We start from the raw sequence: 8537 nt of genomic DNA, 5'->3' as shown, positions 1-8537 counted from the left end.
AAACTATTCAACTCTGTGAATATTTGTAACTGTATCTTATTTAAAAGTTTCTAAATTTTTATTATGTACCCGTTTCTCAAGGATTTACCAGTGAATAAAAATTTGTTTGGCAAAAGCTCTCAGCATAAATACCTTCATAACTTTTAAAATGCAAGATAACAGTGTTTATTCAGCTTTGAGGAAGTTTTTTAACTCCAAAATTGCCTTTCAGGAAAATAAAAACGTTTAATGTCACTCTTCACCTAAAAACGAAGTGAAAACCTGTGATCCCACGTCTTCTCCACAAGATGTCAGCAGATCCTCAACAATTTTAACTCAGGCATTGTTTGTGTCGTCCACTAGGGGTGCTATAACTTCCTGTGGCGTCCGGTCGTTAGCTTGTTAGCTAAAATTAGCATCGGCTTGCTTCGGTGAAAACCAACACTTCTGAACGGATTTTTTACACAAACGTGGCAAACTTTCAGCGAATATGCTTTGAACGAATGTAAACAGCGTTTCAGAACACAGCTTTAATGCGCTTTCCAGCGTTAAAAAGCAGATTTTATTCCCTATGAAAACGAGTCTTCATTTCCGGGTGACGTGATTGACACTTCCCTCATCCAATCAGAACGTTACACACGGTCTTTCTCAACCAATGACGCAGCGTAGGGGTGAGGGGAGGTGACGACAGTCAACCTTTCTCAGCAAATCAGAGCTTTCCAAAGCAGCAAACAACCAACCACGAAGCGTATTCCCCAGCTAGCAAGTTAGATTAGCGTAAAATAGTTCGTCACTTTTTCGTCTTTTAAACCATCAAAATGCCCTTTTTCTGTTAAAAATTGTAACGAAACAACCCCCTGAGCTGCACAGAGAACGGCGCTCCGTGACAAAACGTCTTTCTAGCTATTTAAAACAACTCGTTCGAAGCTCCAGAACCGAGTCGGAACCACAGAACCGAAGCGGACCAGAAGCGTCCGGAACACAGTTTAAACAGAATGAAGCGTTTCCACAGCTCAAAGCCAGCTTAAGTTACACATACAGACGTACAATTCAGCTTTATAAAGACTTGTGACTCAATTTCAGCTTCTCTGTGAGCTTTCTGAGCATCACAGACCAACACGCTTAAAAACATGCAGCATTACGCTTCAGGCGGTGCAGCTCCAAGCGCTGCGTAAAGACGCACGGATTCAACTGTTATTTTACAACACATGCCAACATGAAACTCAATTAGCACATTAGTTACAGTCCATTTATAAGCACGTGACGGGCCACCAATTGTAGATGAACAGATGCTGGGATATATTCATCATTTAACGCGAGTTCCTCATTTTTCTGGACAGAATAAAACGTGCATTGAATTTAAGGAAATGCAAACGTGAGACGTCATTTAAATTTGACCCATCAAAATGAATGCGGTCATTTATTTACAGAATCAAATTTAACATCAAACATTTACATTAATTTGGCAAATTATGAAAATAACAACATAAGCAATCAATCAGGAAAAATCATACGGCCATGATTTTTCCGTTGCTGCACCATAGACATGTATAAAACTGTACAACTATGACTTTTACCCACACGGATGTGAATAAGCACTTTACACAGACATTTCTAAATATCTGGGAGAATTTCTACTTCATAGGAAAGTTTAAAGATGGAAAGAAGTTTAGGGGGAGTAAAGGATGGTGTGTGAGGGAAATTAAGTGTTTTCCAGAACCGACACTCTCCATCAGAAGCCCAGCTCGCCTCGGTACGCTTGGTAGGAAACTTGACCCATTACCTCTCTGATGATAATCAGCAGATATGGTGTTCCGTTAACGCTACCGGTCCAGCGTCTCCTTAGAATGGCTGTTGCCCGTCAGAAGTAGTGGCGAGGCTCTGTTCGACACACATTCACCTCAGTGGAAAATGTTATAATCCCATGGAACTCGGAAGAGCTTCGTTGTCATGCCAGGAACTCCCACAGCACTCCATCAGAACTCCAGAACTCTGAACTCTCGAACTCTCCGAAAACTCTGTAACTCTGTGTCTGTGAGTCTCTCCGTGTCCCTGTGAGTTTGTGTAGACCAGGAAGTACTGACATTTTAAAGACTCTTTCCCGGTTCACTTTTTGGGATTTTTCATTGGTCAGAAACGACCAGAAGGGGTGTGTTTTTGTGACGTAAGAGGTTAGAGACAGCGAGAATTGTTATGAGACAGCTCAGAAATGTTCTCACAGACCGAGAGGGTTCTGTTTTGGCGTGCCTTAAGAAACAGGTGCAAAACATCTCTATTTACGTCTGAGAGGATTCTAAAACATGACAGTTTCAACATAACAACTTGTTTTTCGTTTGACTGTAACCTTGTAAACGCACACACTTGCTCATTCAAAAGCAGAAATCAGAAAAATGCATAAACTCTGCACAGCTTTTAACATGAGAATAAAATCATTACTCAGTTAATAAAATTGATTAGTTCACTGCAACATCTAAAATGGTTTGAACTAAGACACTTTGATTATCAACATTTGTAAGATAGTAATGATAATAAAAAGAGAGTGTTCTTTTCACTTGAATCTTCAAGAAAGAAAGTCTCAGGATGGGTGAACCTGTATTTATGGAGTCAAATACATGAAATGACAGCTTCTGTCCCACAAGGTTCTAAAGGTCAAGAGTTTTGACCTTAGACTGGGTTTCGACGTAGGCTTAGTCCACTACAATGGCGACAACATTCAAACTAGAGCAGGACTATTCAACTGGCGACCTGTGGGCCATGACTTTAATCTGGCCCACTTCATTGAATTTTTTTGGTGGGGGGTGTCTGGGATTGAGTTTTGGGTTCAGATTACAGACAGATTATTGTAAACTTTGGTCTATTTACATAATGATTTTAATCGCTGGATGTCCGGCCCCCGAGCTGTTGGCTTTCAGAAACTGTGGCCCCCTGAGCAGTTTTGCTGAATAGCCTTAAACTAGAGAAATCCTCTGACTGCTGCTTGTTGAACACGCTGAAATGCTAATGTCAAAACAAGCAAAACAGAGTAAAATTAGCACAGCTGTAGCTAAAAGGTACCAGTAGTTAGCAAAACCATGCCAAAAAGCTAAAATTACAAAGTCGCAGATAAAAAGCTGAGAAGCTTAAAACTAGAAATAGCAAAACTGCAGCAGAAAGCTAATAATAGCAAAGTTGTAGCTAAATGCATAAAGTAGACAAACCACAACTGAAAACAAACATTTGCATTTCTATAGCGCTAAACAGAAAATGCAACACCGCGGCTAAATGTTGACATTAGCAAAACTGTAAAAGCTCAAATTAGCGTAACATTAGCTAAAAGCTAATGGGACTATAGAGGAAGACAAAAAAAAATAGAGTAGGTATAAAGTAGATTTCAGACAACAATGTTTATGAAGGAACTGGAGAGATCTTAATGTATTTCTATGACATGTTTTTTGGAAATGAAATTTAATACTTCAAAAACCATAAAAGTTGCAACAGTGTTTTCAGAAGAGATAAAATTACATATATAAAGGGCTCAAATTGCACAAAGTATGCAGAGATTGTTTGATTGCAAAAAAACATACAGAATAAACTATAAAAAGGAAAACAATAGTGACTAGTCGGTGTTTGTTAGAAGCTAAAAATACTTTGAAGGTTACAATTCAATTCAGTTTATTTATAAAGCGCCAAGTCACAACAGAAGTCATCTCAGGGCACTGAACAGAAACATTCATATATAAAAATAATAATTTAATATTATTTATCTGAGGAGCAGACTGCTTTGAGTTTAACTCCATCACAGAACTCTCATCTTGAGCGAGCATGAAGGTGACAGTGGAAAGGAAAAACTCCCTCATGAGGAAGAAACCTTTAGCAGAACCAGGCTCAGGACAAGCGGCCATCTGCTTTGACCAGTTGGGTTTGAGAGGAACAGATACACAATGGCAGGTCAAGAATCACATGTTAAAATAGAAATAGTATTAAATGAAAACTATTCAACTGTAACAATTCATTTTAAGAAATATGGTCAATTTGTCCTCTAGTAGTCTAAGCCTATAGCATAATAACAAGCCAACCTTAATGATAAGATTTATCAAAAAGGAAAGTCTTAAAACTGGACAATGTGTCAGCCTCACAGACAGAAACTGGAAGTTGGTTCAATAAGAGAGGAGCCTGATAACTGAAAGATCTTCATCCCATTCTGTTTTTGGAAACTCTAGGAACCGCAAGTAAACCTGCAGTCTGAGATCAAAGTGTTCTGTTAGGAAAATATGGAACAATAAGATATGTAATATAAGATGGAGCTAGGTTGTTGAGGGCTTTGTAGGATAGAAGTAGGATTTTGAATTCAATTCTGAATTAGACAGGGAGCCAATGGAGAGAAGCTCAAACTGGAGATGATCTCTCCCACTAACTCCAGTTAAGACTCTGGCAGCAGCATTTTGGATCAATTGAAAACTTTTAAAAGAAATATTTGGACACCCAGATAATAAACCATTGCAATAATCCAGTCTAGACGTGACAAATGCATGAACCAGTTTTTCTGCATCGTTTTAGAGATGTTTCTAATGATATTACACAGTTACATGAGCAACTTTCCTTCATTCAATCCAGCTATAGAATTACATTTTGTTTACCTTGCCATACGTTTTGTATTAATTAGATCTAAAAGCCACAGAATGTTTCTGTTGTGTGTGTGTGTGTGTTTTCCTGAAACAAACCCGAACAAACAGAGCCCAAGGCACTGATAATCACCACTGTCTACAAAATCATTTGAGGTTAATGTGAATCAGCCACCAGCTGTTAAATTAAACCACCACTTCTCTATCTGTCCACACTTTCAATACCTGGACCTTCATTTGGCTTGGAGCACAGCAGAGTTTTTAACCCATGCTGCACTCAAAATGCATCCAGGTGAGAAACTATTCCTAACTTCAACACAGTCAAAATATTTATGAAGTAATAAATGTGTTGCTGGACTAAAAGCTTTGACCTCGTTGCTGCACAGCTTGATGGTGTTTTTCTAAAGCATCAGGACCCTGATGGGAGCAGAGAGCTGCAAACTAAAAAAGAGCAGCAGGTCTGAGAGTTAGCCATTCTGCGTCTTCATCACTGGAAAGCACCAAGTTGGCAACACTTCCTGTGTGTTTTTTCCAACTTGGCAACATCAACTTACATATAGCTTGCCCTTCCACGGCATTTGAAATAATGATGACAGCTTGTTTGCCTCTTGAAGAGCTCTAAGTACCATAAGATATTCTGACCCCACATATCATTGATCGATAAATACTGCTTTGTTCATTCATGGCGAGGAAACATTTAAGAGAACTTTCCTCTCCGTCTCCATCTTGTCCATTCTCAGCTCCCACCTCTCTTTTTTTTTTATATCAGCTGCCTGAACGGTTGTGGCAAACAGTCTCGTCTTGTTTTAACCAGATTTCTCGTGTTCACCCATCCATCCTCTGCTCCCTGAGGGATTGTTCATGGTCGGCCGAGCTGCTCACACCTCTCGCACACCCAGGTTGCCAGGCACAGATCCAAAAACGGCTCCATTCAAAACAAGCCCGGCAGACGTGCAAATCCAATTTTTGGCAGGAATCGGAGAAAAATCAACTTTTGCACTGATTAAATATGAAGCAGTGAGTCAGTATTGTTGTAGTTTATCATGGTTTTTACTGGGGAAGGTAATTTTAGGAGTGCAGTTGCAGAAAAAGGGTGATCAAGTGTTTATGGATCAAATTTAGATTTCACATTCATTTAGACTGATCCATTCCTGCGATTTTTCCAGCTGACATGGAGAAATTCTCCCCTTCGCTACAGAGCAAATTAGTTTTAATAAACTTTTTTTTTCCCTCAGCTACTTTATCAAGTGACTGTTTCTGGCACAAGCACAAGTTTTGCACGTTTAAAACAAATTCTTCTTCACAATGTGGACATTCATTTCACACTTTTCTTTTACAGAACCATCATCAGACCACTTTTAATCCACTTTCCTTGAAGATTTCCATATTGAAATTATAAACGGTAACACTGGAAAAGATCATCTATCCATTTATTTATTTATTTATGTATTCATTCATTCATATTTAGGTGTAAAGCTTGAAGGAAAAAGAGAATTCATTAGCTCTTTTGTGGCCGAAAAAAAATCTTCTGGTGTAATTTTAGAGTAAAAATAATAATAATAATAAGCAAAAATTTTAACAAAATCTGGGGGAAACCCACTTTTCTTAACTTGTTTATTTTTTTACATCAAACACTAATTAAATTAAAATAGCAAAATCCTTGAACACAACGTTGACCGCCTTGCAAGTCCAAGATATAATCAAAAAAAATAATTGTGCAATTTGTTAGCACTTGGAGTACAAGTTGGGGATCACTATAAGCTACTACGCCACATTTTAGCTCAACATTTGTAAAAAATATATATATATATATATTGAGCTATAGCCATTTCTCTGTTTGCTAAAGCTGTGGCAGCCATCTTGAACTGGGTTGACTCCAAAGGGTAATCATCTGTAGCGTGACATCTGACGATCACTTTCTGAGAGTGTCTTTAAAATCCATCAAGTGGTTCATGAAATATTTTGCTAACAGACAAACAACAAACACAGACGCACACGTACAGCCAGTTACATGATCATTATAGATGAATAATTCAGAGAACTTTGTAGAAATGTGTGCCTAAAAAATGCACTTGAGCGATAAAAACGCAACTTATTAAATATAAAATTTGGCAAAGCGCTTAAATTACAAAATGTGGACTCTTGAGTGAAGAAACTTCGCAGACATTGTCGCTAAAAGCACTTTATATTGACCTGTTCTTTAGCTCACTTTACTACAATCACTTCAGCTGACATTTTAGCTTCTTTGTTTGAGTTCATTCACTTTGATACATTTTTGTCATTGATCCCTTTTTGAATTAAAGTCTGGCAAATATTTAGATTCTTCCCGACACGTCCACTTCAGCCTATACTTTAATCCTCCCTGTGTCTGCGTGAGTCTCAACCCCTTCTCTGCTAATTTTAACTCGACTTCAGACGTCAGTCGCTGCACATTCAGAATGACGCCCCAGCCGTCACTTCAGGGCGTTATCAGGATTTCTCGAAGTGCAAACGTTTTTCTACATTAATTTATAATCTCCTTTGTTCGTGTCATTTAAACACAGAGAACCAACCCGTAGCCCAGGATGTGATCAAATCTAAAGTCGTGGAGTTAAAGTCAACTTGAATGAAGCTCAGCCCTTCAGAGTGATGCTCTCTGTGTTCGCTATTAACGCTGCTTTCCTTCCATCCCTGAGGTGATGATGACTTGTTGCTGCTTGACGGAACATGAGGCTCGACACGAACCTCATCTCTGCTCGCTGATAATTCACCAGTTAGTAAAAGCTCATAAGCATGGACTGTGGCAAAAACATCGTCAATACGACCATCCATTTTTCACACGCTTGCATTCATGAAAGAATATAATTTAATGTGTTAGTTAAATAAAGGATTTGTTAAACATTTTATCTTACGGCTACTTTCTTCAGGGGTCACCACGGTGAGCAAATTTGCACGAATATTTGGCAATTGTTTTACCGTATTTTTTGGACTATAAGGCGCATTAAGCGAAACAAGTTCATTTTGACACATTTTTGAGCACTGAAATCGGTTCGAGGTCAGTGAGCACAACCAGAATTAATACATAAGGATTATAAGGCTCACTGTCGATTTTTGAGAAAATTAAAGGATTTTATGTGCGCCCTATAGTCTGAAGAATACGGTACACCAGATGCCCTTCCTGACCCAGTTGCACACCACGGAGCTACTGCTGCCCACATGTGGAGCAGAGAGCTTGCCCACCCCATCCTCTCAGTGTTTGTGCTTCACAACTCTAAAGACCAAGTCTCGCTCTGTGGCCTCTGCAGCTCCGTCTGACTGGAACCTGCTTCAAAAAACTTCGGGTCTGATCTCACTTGTCTCAGTTCCTACTTTTAAAAATAGTTTAAAAGCCGTTTTTAAAAATACTTGCAAATGTTTTCATGCTAAGGAAAGTTGTCGTTTGGCTCTGAAAATGAACTGTTGTTAGTGTAACGTGTGTTTCCTTCATTGTTAATGACTTCTGCGTTTCATGGTTTTGCCTTACTTCCCTTCCCTTGAAGTGCCAGGCCAGCACCGTAAATAAGAATTTGTTCTTTGTGTTTATGTCTGGTTGAATAAAAGCCAAATGAAAATGAAAAGTGCCCGAGAACCAAATGGGGATGGGGGGTTCAGGGTCTTGCTCAAGCTCCCACAGTGGCACAAATGAGAGTGGAGGCAGGTGTGGGTGCTTCACCTTTCCCAACCAACATTTTTGATGTAATGGTCAGGGGGTTTGAACCAGTGACTTCCCAATCACATGCGTACCTTCTCTAACCTCTACACCACCACCCCCCATGGTTTAAAAGTTAATCTATTTCATGTTAAACGACTTCAAAGTCCATCCATCCATCCATCCATTATCTTTATTCTTCTTTTTTCAGGTCGCAGGGGTCACTGGTGCCCACATCTAGCAATCACTGGGCGAGAGGCGGGGGGACACCCTGGACAGGTCTCCAGTCC

The sequence above is a fragment of the Nematolebias whitei genome, chromosome 12 (assembly GCF_014905685.2).
Source record: "Nematolebias whitei isolate Nwh7 chromosome 12, NemWhi1, whole genome shotgun sequence".
Classification (NCBI taxonomy): domain Eukaryota; kingdom Metazoa; phylum Chordata; class Actinopteri; order Cyprinodontiformes; family Rivulidae; genus Nematolebias; species Nematolebias whitei.
The sequence above is the reverse complement of the archived record's forward strand: the minus strand, read 5'-3'. Positions refer to the sequence as shown.